Source organism: Galeopterus variegatus, unplaced genomic scaffold (assembly GCF_000696425.1).
Source record: "Galeopterus variegatus unplaced genomic scaffold, G_variegatus-3.0.2 Scaffold6725, whole genome shotgun sequence".
NCBI lineage: Eukaryota > Metazoa > Chordata > Mammalia > Dermoptera > Cynocephalidae > Galeopterus > Galeopterus variegatus.
This window is the reverse complement of record NW_007732836.1, coordinates 47,389-61,649: the sequence shown is the minus strand read 5'-3', so window position 1 is coordinate 61,649 and position 14,261 is coordinate 47,389. Positions and strand designations below refer to the sequence as shown.

The 14,261-nt window shown below is 47.1% G+C and overlaps 1 pseudogene; it reads right to left on the bottom strand.

Moving 5' to 3' along the window:
• Positions 1-4,550: 4,550 nt before the first annotated feature.
• LOC103606605 lies at positions 4,551-12,753 on the bottom strand (annotated as a pseudogene).
• Positions 12,754-14,261: the final 1,508 nt, after the last annotated feature.

The following is a 14,261-nucleotide window of genomic DNA, read 5'->3' as shown; positions in this document are numbered from 1 at the left end:
CATGGGAGAAGGTCAAAATATCAACATTAACAGGAGTTTAGAAGTTGATTCAAACCCTCATGGATGACTTTGAGGGGTTAAAACTTCATTGGAGGAAGTAATTGCAGATGTGGTAGAAATAGCAAGAGAAACAGAATTAGAAGTGGAGCCTGAAGAAGTGACTGAATTGCTGCAAACTCATGATAAAACTTGAATGAATGAGGAGTTGCTTCTTATGGATAAGCAAAGAAAGTGGTTTCTTGAGGTGGGATCTACTCCTGATGAAGATGCTTTGCACATTGTTGGAATGACAGCAAAGGATTTAGAATGGTACATAAACTTAGTTGATAAACAGTATCAGGGTTTGAGAGGATTGACTCCAATTTTGAAAGAAGTTATCAAACATCAAATGCTACAGAGAAATATTTTGTGAAAGAGAGAGTCAAACAATGTAGCAAACTTCATTGTTGTCATATTTTAAGAAATTGCCACAGCCACGCCAGCCTTCAGCAACCACCACCCTGATCAGTCAGCAGCCATCAATAACAGGATAACACCCTCCACCAGCAAAAAAAATATGAGTAGCTGAAAGCTCAGATGACCATTAGCATTTTTTAGCAATAAAGTATTTTTAAATTAAGATACTGAGAGTGGGGAAAACACACTGTCTTTCTTCTGCTCCCACAGCACAATCATCACAGGTGACCAACTTCTGTGTCTAAATGTGTGGGGATTTCTCAGTTTCTCTTCACTGGGGAGAAATTCTTCAGTGGACACCAGAGGTTGTCCTCCAATTCAATTCCGATGTTGTCTACCTGGAGATAGCATCAGATTGCACATGTTGAGGGCTCAGTCCCCAAGACTACCCTCTCCCCCCACTTCAGATGACAGTTGCTGAGTCCAGGCCTCTCGAATTTCTGACCAACCAGCCATAAGTCAGGGTTCCCACAACCCCCTTCTTGGGCTTGATTAATTTGCTTGAGCAGTTCACAGAACTCACAGAAACATGTGCCTAACATTTTCTGGATTTTGTATAGGATATTACAAAGGATAGAGATCAAGAGATGCAGAGGGCAGGGTATGGGGGAAGTGGCACGGAGCTTCCATGCCATCCCTGGGTGCACCACCCTCTAGAAACTACCACACTCAGCTCTCCAGAACCTCTCCAAACCCAGGCCTCTTGGGTTTTTATGGAGGCTTCATTATGTAGGCATGATTGATTGAATCATTGGCCACTGGTGATCAGCTTAACCTTCAGTCTCTCTTCTCTCTCCAGAGTTTGGGGGGGTGGGACTAAAAGTCCCACTTTGGTCTTTCCTGTGACCAGCCCCCATCCTGAAACTACCCAGGGGCTGCCAGCCATTATTAGCATATGAAAAGACTCATCACTTTGTAGATTCTAAGGATTTTAGGAGTTGTATGCCAGGAAACAGGGATGAAGATCAGATACCTATTTTCACAACATCGCAGTCTTGTTCTTGATCTTCGAACAAGGATCACTTACATAAAAAGGATATACAACTCAAAAGACACTGGCACTAAAAAGTGACTCAAAAGACACTAGAATCCCATTCAGTCATTAATAATTAGTTTAGTTCATAATTATATCCTATGAATGTCTCCCAGGGTGAGGTCACTCAAGTCTGCAGGTTTCCATTCAGTCTGGTCAGGTCGTAAAAGCAGGAATGGTCTCGGCAAACATAGCTTCACCCTTTCAGGCATCTAGTAAAAATGAGCTAAGAGACAATGTCATCTCTTGGTCTGAGCTTCTCTCCAGGTGTTAATGTAATAATTGGATTTCCCTCATTTCATAATCCATTTATTCATTTCTTTACTGTGAGCAACTATTCTTTTCCTCCAATAATATCCAAACTTGTTCACCTTTGGAAGGACATTAAATCCAGCCATTGTGCTTGTCTAGACTGCAGGCAGCAGCACTAGTATAGCAGGTGCCTCTCCCTCAGCTCACTCCTATTTATATCACACAGGTGCAGAACTAGTGGGCTATTTTTACCATCAGGCAATATAGCTGCATTCACTGTTAACCCCAATTTTGCCAGGTGAGGTGAAGGCAAAACCCACCCCCATCAGGCCCTTAGGGATTCTGACATAAGGTTTGAGAACATAGTTAGTTTTTTGCTGAGAAATCAGCCCTGCTTCCAGCACTTGTAATTGCAAGACCTGGTCTTAGAACCACTGCGTCAGGTAGGGGGCGGGTATGGAAAGATCGAGGTGATACAGGGAAGAAAGAGAAAATTACAGTCATTGTACCAGTGTATTCCTCCTTGGCAGGAATTGCACAGTCATACCAGCATTCTTCCCACCCACCCCGTCTTCCCCAGGTCCACCAGGAAAGTCCCATTCATGCTGAGTGTGAGCACACACTTGTGAAGGCACCTAAGTCAGCCCTTCACGCCTATATCTCCCCCCATTTTAGGCAACCAGTGTTTTAATTGTCCATTCCACTTTTCTGTCAAAATATTATTCTGAGGAAGATATATCTCTCTGCTCATTGCTGGACATTGTGGGCTATACAGTGTATTCCTTTGTTTGAAGAAATGATAATCTGCCATCCAGATCTGTGCAATATCTTCTATTCTTGTTTTCTATAGCACTTTGAGCATTCGAAACCAAAACTACTGCCCCTAAATTAGTTCCTCTCAGAATCCATTTTAGTAAAGGTTCCTCAGGAAGCAGTGATGCTGAGCTACAAAATACCCTCTGGTTTCTATAGTTACTTGGTTTTGTCCTTCCCGGCAACTGACTACCTTCTTAGTAACCACAGGTCTTAGAGGTACTTTCTGTTATCCCTGAATAATTTTTCCCTTTGTGGGTGGCTTTAAGGCTAGTGGCCTAAGCTCAGACTGACTGAAATCTGAGCTTGGTCCAGCATCAAGGTCGGACCCAACATTCTCTTTTCCTTTCATTTTAGCTATTACCAATAGCAGTAACTAAGAAATTGTGTGCTTACCGTGCTTTTTATTATTCTGCATTTCCTTACATATCTAATGAGCCAACTCCTCAGGATACACCCATCTCCGAATTCCATTGGTAGCTTTTACCTTTAGTAACTGAACGTAGCACAGCTGCAGTTTCATACCATGGCTGACTAGGTTACCACCCAGGGATCAAAGGTTCCTCATCCTCCATCGTTGTCATCCTTTCTCTTCCCAAACCACAAGTTTCCATGAGCCAGGGCTGCTCTAGCAAATCCCACTCCTATGACAGCAACCTGTAAGTGAGTGGGAAAAACACACACCGTCTTTCCTCTGCTCTCACAGCACATTCACCACAGATGTCCGACTTCTGTGTCTAAATGTGTAGGGATTTCTCCCCATTCGCAAGCAAGCCACCAATTCTTCTGTGGACACCAGTGGGCTGTCCTCCAATTCAATTCCAATGCTTTCTACCTGGAGATAGCATCAGATCCCACAGATTAAGGGCTCAGTCCCGAAGACTGCCTCCAGCACACACACTTCAGATGCCAGTCCAAGTCCAGGCCTCTGGAACTTCTGACCAACCAGCTATAAATCAGGGTTCCCACAACCCCCTCCTTAGATTCGATTAGTTTGCTTGAGCAGCTCACAAAACTCAGAGAAACATGTTAAGTATGTTTAACAGTTTATTATAAAGGATACAGATAAAGAGATGCATAGGGCAAGGTATGGGGGAAAGAGTACAGAACTTCCATGCCCTGCTGGGGTGAACCATCCTCCAGAAACCCCCATATTGTCAGCTATTTGGAAGTTCTCGGAACCCAGGCCTCGTAGACTTTTATGAAGGCTTCATTATATAGGTGTGATTGATTAAGGCATTGGCCACTGGTGATCAACTTAACCTTCAGTCCCTCTTCCATTCCCAGAGGTTGGGGGGGTGATCTCGGAACCCAGGCCTCGTAGACTTTTATGAAGGCTTCATTATATAGGTGTGATTGATTAAGTCATTGGCCACTGGTGATCAACTTAACCTTCAGTCCCTCTTCCATTCCCAGAGGTTGGGGGGGTGGGACTAAAAGTCCCACCTTGGTCTTTCCTGCAACCAGCCTCCATCCTGAAGCTATCTAGGGGCTGCCAGTCACTATTAGCACAGGAAAAGACTCTTACCACTTTGTAGATTCTAAGGATTTTAGGAATTGTATGTCAGGATATGGGGATAAAGAAAAAATATATACTTTCACAATATCACAGGCATATACATTTTTTTTTAGACATGATGCTATGTATACTACTGTATACTACAGTATAGGTAAGCATAACTTTCACGTGCACTGGGAAACCAAAACATTTGTGTGACTCACTTTATTGTGAGATTTGCTTTGTTATGTTGGTCTAAAACCAAACCTGCAATATCTCCACCTTGCATTTTGACTAAGATGGTTTCCTGCCCTGGCTGGAAAGGGCCAGAAGCCAGGGTGGCCACCCTTGCCCACCACAGGAGCACAGCCTCAGGAGCCTCTCAGAGCAGCTCTAGGGGAGGGGCTGAGACCTCTCTGAGAACAGAGCCAAGGAGGTCCAGGATCCCCCCTCCGTGGGCTGTGCAGGACTGAGTGGAGATGGGGGAAGCACCTTCCCTCAGGGAGTCCCATGAATGTGCCAGATGGCCAGCTGAGCCTGAAGCAGGTTGAGGCACTGAGCATCTGGGGCGGTCAGAGAGAAAATGGACAGAGCAGGATGCTGGGATGGTGGCTCCAGAGTCCTCATCTCCTGCAACCTTCAGCTGAGCCTGAAGCAGGTTGAGGCACTGAGCATCTGGGGCGGTCAGAGAGAAAATGGACAAAGCAGGATGCTGGGATGGTGGCTCCAGAGTCCTCATCTCCTGCAACCTTGGAGACACTCCCTGCTACAAACTAACGCCCCACCCCAACCCCGCATTTTTCTCCAATGCCTCCTAGATCTAAGAGGAAGGCAGGCAGGGATAATGAGGACCTGGACCAAGCTCTGCCAGGAAAGAGAGGTTCGCAGAAGGAAGCCATTACCTGAGCAGAGGGGTTTGGCTGGGATGGAGCTGGAGCTCTGGCTGATGGGGTTCCTGACAGTGCAGCAGTAGCTGTTACTGTCCCCAGATCTCCAGGACACAGTGAGACTGGTTCCCCCATGGGACACAACTGCCCCCTGAACATGGGGGTCCCAGTTATACTGAACATCCTCCCCAGCTTGTTCCAGGGAGCAGGCCAGTGTGACGAAGCAGGTCCCATCCCTCATGATCCGGGAGCTGGCAGTTATATTGGGCTCCTGCAGCCACTCTGTGCCAAGAAAGGAAGGTTTAAGCTGTGAGAAGACTCTGGTCTGGCCAAATGGGGAGAGGAAAGGTCAAAGTTCAAATGTGGGGCCCTCCACTCCTCCTCACCATAGGCACGTAGGGTGAAATCCTTAGTGATATTGATCGGGGGAGTATGCAGAGTTATCCAGGCTCTGTAGGGGCCAGAGTCCTGCAGCCTTAGGGGGCTGATCTGAAGAGAGCAGCCATGGAGGGGGATGCTCAGTCGTCTGCTGTAGGGTCCCCGAGTCTCAGCAACCAGGACTGGTTTGCCCGTTGGTCCTGGTTGCAAAACAGCAACAAGCCCTCAAGAGCTCCACATAACCTTTTCTACCTGCTCTGCCAGGACCTCCAGGGGCAAAGTGGCTGACTCTCCAAGGGTGCCAATCACCACTTCTCCCACTGTGTCCTTTGCCAGGATTCCTGACCCTACAGACAAAGAAGGGAAACCACAGCCTCAGCATCAGTGTCTCCCTACCCATTCAGAACAGCCACAGGCCCCATCTAGCTTCTCCTGCCCAAACCCCTTCAGCCGTCCAATCAGCTCCAGTGGGTCTTCTTCCACTCCCATAGAAGCTGGTAACATTCAAGACCACACGGACCCACCCACCTCTGGCTCACGCCACCCTGTCAAGGAGGTTAGCCCCCTCTCCCCAGGGCGAGGGGGACCAGGACTCTTTCCTCCACCTTCTCTGCCCACTGAAGAGCAGGAGCACAGGGTACATGCTTGGGGCCCCAGGCAGACTGAAGAGCCAGGTACCTGTGCAGAAGCGTGGCACCAAGACCAGATGGGAGCTGCTGTTACTGACCGGGTTCTTGACCATGCAGGTAAAGGTCAGAGTACTGTCCCCTGGTCTCAAGGAGACACTGAGGACAGACCCCCCCATGGGACACAACAGTCTGGGGTCCCAGGGATGTCCAGCTTTAGGTCACAGTGCCTTCTCGGCTTTCTGCCACACATGTCAGGATGATGATGCAGTGTCCATTCTCACCCATGCTGGGTCTCAGTGTGATGTGGGGCCGGGCCAGCTGCTCTGTGTGTGTAAAAGGGAACAAATTGAGGACCAGGAAACCACTCTGGGACTCCACTTCACAGGACAGAAAGCACAAGGCATCACCACCCCAAACCCTACATCATCCTGGATACTTGTGAGGAACAGAAGCAGGATCTGCCCACACCCGTTCTGGAGCTTTGGACTTTACAAGGCTGTGTCACTTAATATCTCATTTGATTTCCAGAACAACCCCATGAAGCAAGTAGGGGAAACGATATATTTATTCAATTTCACAGGCTCAGAATGCTTAGATAACTTGCCCCAAAGTCTCATCTATTTAAATGGTGAATCCAAAACCCAAATCTAGTGGATTTGACCCCAGAGCCTGGGTTTCCATGCTTGCACTGAATAAATAAAGGAAAATAAGCATGGGACTGTGTTGTCACTACGTCTTTCCCCATTAAAGGCACTGCAGCGTGCTCTGAGCTTCCAGATGCTGAGCAAGTCTCCCAGGGAATGTGGCCCTGTGCCTTTGAAGTTCCTCCTACTGCCTCACTTTCTCTTGGACCTGCACCCCATCTCCTCTTTCTCCAGGGCCATGCACCCAACTACTCTTCTTAAGGAGTCCACATTGCCATTATTTGCCCACCCGCCTCCCCAGGCCAGGGCCAGGAGGACATGGGGGAAGCAAGTGCAGCTGCAGACAGCAGTCAACTAAGACAGGCTCGATGAAGTCATGGAATGTGAGAGAAGGCCGCTCTGCTGTTCAGCTCAGCCCCATGGCCCACCTGACTGCAGCTCCAGGGCAGCTCAACTGTGCAGAATAAGTCCACATGGGCCCAGAGTGTCTTCTACAGAGCAAGCTTTGGGATGCAAACCCTTCCCCCTTTGACTTCTGCTGCCCTTTTTCTCCTCAGCATCCTCTCTAGTTCAGGCAGATAAATACAGTGACATACCAGAAACCTGGAGAACCAGGGCACAGTGTACAGCATCAGGATACCTGAGTTCTATTCCCAGATCTCCCACGTTCTACCTCTGTGTCATACGTGTGTCCGTTTCCTTAGGCTAGAAATAAAAACCCCTGTCCTACCAGTTGGCAGGGCTGTTGTGAGGCTCCAATAACTTGGGAAACACCCTGTGAAGGATAAAAACCTGGCTCATTATCATCTCTGTTGCCGCTGGAGTGTCAACCCAGAGAGAAGGGCTCTCTGGAAACCTCCACTGCTGATCTGTAAGCATAGCCTTGTCTCTTGCCCAGAATCTGGCCGGCACTATTCCACGCTGAGCTCAGCCTGCCAGGATGACCATCAGCTGATGAGAGGGGCTCTCCCACCAGCACTGGGCCCAACCTAGTGAGTGAGCCTACCCAGGTTCCAGTAGCCTCACCCCCAGTGTGCTGCATCCTGTTGGAGGAACAGGCCACAGCCAGCCCAGGCCTGATTCATGGCACACCTGCTTTCTCCCCAGCCGTGTCAACCTGACCAGGGAGCAATGCCATCTTCTCTCACCAAAATTACGCCCTCATCCAATAGGAATATTTCCTATCACACAACCCAAGCCTCCTCCGAGGCTCAGCCAGGATTCCTGGGAACACGTCTTCCTGGAGCGGGAAGACTAGTGCTGTGCTGTCCAACACAGTTTAAAGGTGGTCAATGGGGCAGTCATTGAGAACCCAGCCCATACTGCACTTGAGAAGAGTATCATTACTGGGGCACTAGTCAGACTGCCTGCATTCAAACGTGCTTTAACAAGTACTAGCTGTGTGATCTTGGGCAGATTACTTAACTTCTCTGAGTCTGTTTTCTCATCTTCCCTCCATCAGTTAATTTCTCCATGTCCACCCTCATTCATCATTGGCACCTTTCCTACCTACCCACTGTAGGGGAATGGCTCTGCCATAGCACCCTGAGACCCTGCACATCTCCCTCGGGCAAAGGATTGAACCACAGCTAGTCTGAGTCTTGGTAAAATGCCTGTGATCCTCCCAGAACACAAGTCCATGGGTGGTCTGTGAGGCAGTGCCTCAAAACCATCTCCCACCCGCCTCTCCATCTTCCAGGGATGGGATCGTGAGACTTCCTCCTGGCCTCTGGGGTTCTAATGATGTGTGGGGTTTCCCGCCCCAGCCCCCTCAGAACAGCGCTGCAGACTATGAAACCTCTTCCTGCAGTTTAGAATTGGCCCCACAGCATCAGGGTACGCCACAGCTCACATTGCAGTCATCAGCCACTTTTGTTTCAGTGTCATCCTTTCTGGTGTGTGGGACAAGGACCCAGGGAGATGGGGCCTTTGGTTAGTCTTCCTTTTACTCTTTATATAAGTAATAAACTGTCTCTTTACTGGCCAAATCAGTCAGACCTTAGCTGTGTGTGCTTGACACCCACCCCTCTTGCTCCTTTGTGGTTTCCCCTGTTTAAAAATTTTTCAAATTTCTTTAAGGACTGTGATAATAGCTTCCCCCTACATCTGTATAGAGCTTTACAAAGCTCCTTCACATGCCTTTTACTCTCACAAGCAGGTTGTGTTCCTATTTCAGCAATGAGAAAGCTCAAAATCACACAAACAGATGTGGCAAAACTCATTTCTCAGGGCCTGAAATCCCATTCTCTGCCCACTGACTGCCCAGGAGCTCTGCTTCAATTGGTCTGGGGCAAGTCCTGGGCCTCGACGTTTTACAAGAGATTCTCCAAGGCAACTCTATTTTGCCCACGTTTTTACACAGAGCATATATGAGTCTTGTAATTACAAAGAAAATTATAAATGTTACCAATAGGCTATAAAACTGAGAGATGGACACTGTCCCACCCCCCTGTTATTTTACACAGAGCATATATGAGTCTTGTAATTACAAAGAAAATTATAAATGTTACCAATAGGTTATAAAACTGAGAGATGGACACTGTCCCACCCCCCTGTTGCTGTCCCCAAGACACTCACTATAGACTTGCAGATGGTACTTCCAGGTGTGGATGATGCGGAAACTCCTCAGGTTAATGTGTGCCTGATAGGGCCCTGCATCCTCCCAACTCAGGTTGCTGATCTACAGGGAGTGGCCTGGGCCCATAACACTCAAGCAACTCCAGTACCGAGTTTCCGCCTGGTAAAAGGTGTCTGGCCCTCCAGCTTCTACCATGATTACATTGGCGATCGCCATGGGGACTGACGGGAAGTCCATAAGATGCTCTCTACCTGCTGTTCAGACAGCAGCTGCAGGGATAGAGTTACAGACCCCCCCTAGGGTCCCAGTTACCACTAGGGGAGCCAAGTGCTCTCTGGAAGTGCCTGGCCCTGCAGATACAGAACAGAAGTTTCAGGGCAGCCTAAGCCAGAAGGTCACCAAAGGCCTGAAAGTGATTCAAGGAAGGAATTATTATCCTCATTTTATAAATAAGAAAACAGAGACCCAAAGAATTTAGATGATTTGCTCAAGACCACATGGCTAGTTATAGAACTACAGCATAAGTCAGTGCCCTATTCTTTACACCAGAGTGGTGTTCTTCAGTATTTGCATGAACTAATTAACATGTAATGAAATAATTCTGTAAATGCTATCCTAAGGGTTGCAGATGCTAAGGGAAACTGAGAGTAAGGAAATTCTTGGGAGGCACCTGTGGAGGTGATCCCTGCTGTTACTCTGAGTTATTCTGTATTAGTATTCTGTTGCTTATGAGAGAATACCTAAAACTAGGTAATTTATAAAGAAAAGAAATTTACTTCTCACAGTTTTGGAAACTAAGAAGTCCAAGGTCTAGAGAGGGCATATGGTGAGAGCCTTCCTCTTGGCAGAGACTTTCTGAACAGTCCCAAAGCAGCACAGGGAATCGCATGGCAAGCGGGGAGAGTGCACTAACGTGCTTCTTCCTCTTCTTGTTAAGCTGCTAGTGCTACTCCCATGATAACGCATTCATCCATCAACCCATCGATCCATAAGTGGATTAATCCATTCATGAGGGCATAGTCCTCATGGTCAATCACCTCCTAAAAGGCTCCACCTTTCAAATGCCATAGTGGGAATTAAGAATCGACATGAGGGACATTCAACCTTATCACACTGTCTTGCCAGTAGACAGGACAGAACCAGAGCTCACTTAGCCCAACCCCATCCATAGCAGAAACTGCCTTGCAGCATCCCAGAGTTGTTTGTCCAGCCATTTCTGAAACAGAAGCCAGCTCCTCCGAGGCTCAGCCAGGATTTCTGGGAACACATCTTTCTGGAGCAGGAAGACTAGTGCTGTTCTATCCAACACAGTTTAAAGGTGGTCAGTGGGGCAGTCATTGAGAACCCAGCCCATACTGCACTTGAGAAGAGTATAATTACTGGGGCACTAGTCAGACTGCCTGCATTCAAACTTGCTTTAACACGTACTAGCTGTGTGATCTTGGGCAGGTCACTTAACTTCTCTGAGTCTCAGTTTTCTCATCTGTGAAACAGGGAGTCTCATCTTCTAGGATTTTGTGAGGGTTAAATGAAATAATGCAAGTAAATACTATTTACTATTAGTATTCACTATAATTATAGTGAGTATTCACTATATCCCAATAATTCACTATAATTATAATTCACTATAATTATATTCACTATAATTATAGTGAATTATTAGAATTCACTATTAGTACTATTAAAGATACTTTATATCACTGGAATAAATCAGTTAATGCATCTTTGCACCATCACCAAAACTAGTCAAAACCCTGGTAGAGAAATTTTAAAAGCCATTCCTCAGTAGCATGACCCATCTCTGCTAGAGTATTACTGCAACACAAAGGTGCAATCCCAGGAGGCAGAAAGTCTGAAGCTGACCAAGGCCTGCTATACAGTAGTTCAGAGAGAAAAGGCAGCATGGCTCACGGAGGGATCTTGGTCCCGATTCGAACTTGACATCTGGAAGCAATGGCTAAATCACTGTTTCCTAGGCCAGGTGACGAGGCTCCTTACCAAAAGTTGAACCAAGAAGTCCTGTGACAATAACTGTGGTCACGAGGAGTGGGAGGGTGGTTGCCATCTTGCGGGAGGGTGCATGCTGTGCCGGGGGACGTGCAGCATCCTGGTGCACTCACCACAGAATCCACTGCACAGCACAATGTTCTTTTCTTCCGTGGAAGTACTCTGGCTCCACCTGCAGCAAGCTTGGGAAGCATCCCACAGCAGGGTGGCGCTGACACCAGACAGATCTTGCTCTCCCCAGACTGGGCCAAACCTGAAATCTAGCCTGGAGGAATTCCACTTTGAATAAGAGGCTTTGCTTGCCCTTGCACTCTCCAGTGCAGTAACTCATTAGGCCCAGTTCAGGTTCTACTTTCTTGCTGCGGCCTTATCTAAGCTCCTTACTTTTGGCCCAGCCATGCCTTACCCATGGTTTCCTTCAGCTGTGCTTTTGTTGGTTTCCTTTGTTTTCAGCATTTACTGCCTCATACAAATAGTCCTGTGGTGTGTCTTTCCCCAGAGTCCATGAGCTCCCCAAGGAGAGGAGAAGGTGAAAAGGAATTAATATCTGAGTAATAAAGTAAAGCAAGGTGGGGTGGTTTAGCCCCATAGTTAGGTGTAGGAGTGTGTGTCAAGCTTCCTGGTCTGAATCCAGTTTCTAGATTCAAATGAAGGAGAGACACTAAGGGATCAGACACATGACATAAATCCCAAAGCCAAACATTTTGTCAAGTACACGACGCACATTATTTTATTTACTCTCCCAACAAATTTATAAGGTAGGTATTCCTTTATACCCACTTTACGATGAAGACTCTAGATTCAAATGAAGGAGAGACACTAAGGGATCAGACACATGACATAAATCCCAAAGCCAGACATTTTGTCAAGTACACGACGCACATTATTTTATTTACTCTCCCAACAAATTTATAAGGTAGGTATTCCTTTATACCCACTTTACGATGAAGACGATGAGACTCAAAGAACTTATGAAACTTGCTGAAAGTCATGAGCTAGGAAGTGGAAGAGTCCAGATTAAAACCCAGGTGCATCTGAAGGTCTACCTTCTGTTTACTACACTATGCTGTCAGCAGCAGGATTTCCCCACCTTGATTTCTTCCTGTGTCACACTGACACCCCCTTTTCCTCAGCCATACACCCAGCATAAGACCTGGCACACAAGAGGCCTCCATAGATGTTTCTAGAGTTGAATTGAGGAATTATGAACATTTTATAAGGTAAGACTTGTCTTACCTTCCTCCTTATGATTCATTAGCAGAAGGACAGTCAGGACCTGCATGACCCAAGATTATAGCACATGCACACACATGCATACATTCATGTGTGTGCATGCATGGACACACACACACACACACACACACAGAGCCTGGCTCCCATAGAGGCAGCACCTTCAGTGAAAATTGTCCATTCCTAGAGCAAACAAGTGTGCAAGGCAGGTAGAAGAGCCTGGGAGGTAGTGGAAGGGGTGGACTTACCCGCAGAAAGACCAAGGAGGAGCAAGGACCATGGTAGAGAATGGTCCCTAATATTCACCAGCAGACTGACCTGCCTCACAGCGACTGATAGACAGTACATGTGCAACTGTCAGCCCACAAACACTTCCTGTTTTTACAGGCACCACTTTAATCACATGTAGGTTTTGAGTCACAAGATACGAAGATAAGGAGACGTCACAGAGAGAAGGGTGAGAAGCCCCAAGTGACCTATTTAAAAGTCGAAGCTAATGACGTCACAGGCTTACTTTAAACCCTTCAGAGGTCTACCATTCCCTACAAGGTTGAAGTCCAGAGTCAAAATCTTGGTGGACTAGGCCTTTCATGATCTTCCTGCTTCTTTCAAGCCTCCCTGGCCTTATGCTCTGTCAGCAAGTCTCACATCCTGGACTCCAGTCACCACAGACTTCTAAAGCCGTCCCCTTAGGATTTCTCACTTTTGTAAACTGGCTCATGCTGTTCTACTTGCTGGATTGCCCTAGTCCCTACCACCTACCTCCCCTACCTCATGCTGACATCCTCCCATTGCCCATCTCAAGTCATCACCACCTTGGGAAAGGCTTCCCTGAAGCCCCAGGCTGGGAAAATGCTAGGACATCCATCTTCTCCTGCCCTTGAGCACTGGCACTCCCAGCTCTCTGCATTGGGTACTCTTAATCAATCACTTATATGAAGCAAGGAGCTAAGTGACTATATGATACTTTCAAACATTTTTGGAAAACTATTGGTTGATTTTTTCTAATGTCCCTAAACAACGTGGTTAAAAAAAAAAAAAAAAAAGGCTAGCTGAGGGATTTAAATTCCCAGCTCAAGCATCACATAAATGATCTAAAAGCTTCTAGGCATGCCCTGAAGAACAGTCTTAACTCCTACAGCCACTGAGACGAAATTACTGAAAATCAAACAGAATCTCATTGTGACATTGGCTGAACTACAGCACAAGGTGAACTCCCAGCCTTGCAGACTGTCTACTGTAACAACGAGAGCATAGACTGGGAAAGAATGGGACCCCAAAAGTTGGGATGATTAGGTATGGGAAGACACTGATGAAGCTGGGGACATTGAATCCCCAAATTCTGATGAGTTTTCTTTGCCAATGGAAAAGGTTACCTCACGCCCTGTAAAAGTGTCCTTCCCACCCCAACGGCAGTGGCATCCCCATCCACAGTGGCAGCAGCCTCCCCAATCACAGTGGTATAGGCCTCGCCATACACAGTGGTCTCAGCCTTTCTACCTCTGTCTAAGGGGATTAACCCTACACTGCCTAAGGAAAATGTAACGGCCTCCCCTGAAGCAATTGCCATGCCTGAGAATGCTGATTTGCCTCAGGACCCACCCCAACTACGCCTCTTTGCTTCTAGACCTAGAACTAGACTCAAGCCCCAGCAAGTTCCTAAAGGTGAGGTACAAAGTGGGACCCATAGGAGGTGCAGTACACTCCCAAAGGAACTACTTGAGTTTCCTTATTTATACTGCAGAAATCAGGAGAACCTGTGTTGGATACCAAAACTTAGGGATAATGGTGCAAGGAACATAAAGTAGGATCACATCTAATTTATTAATATGGGCTCACTAAGCTGATTCTGCATT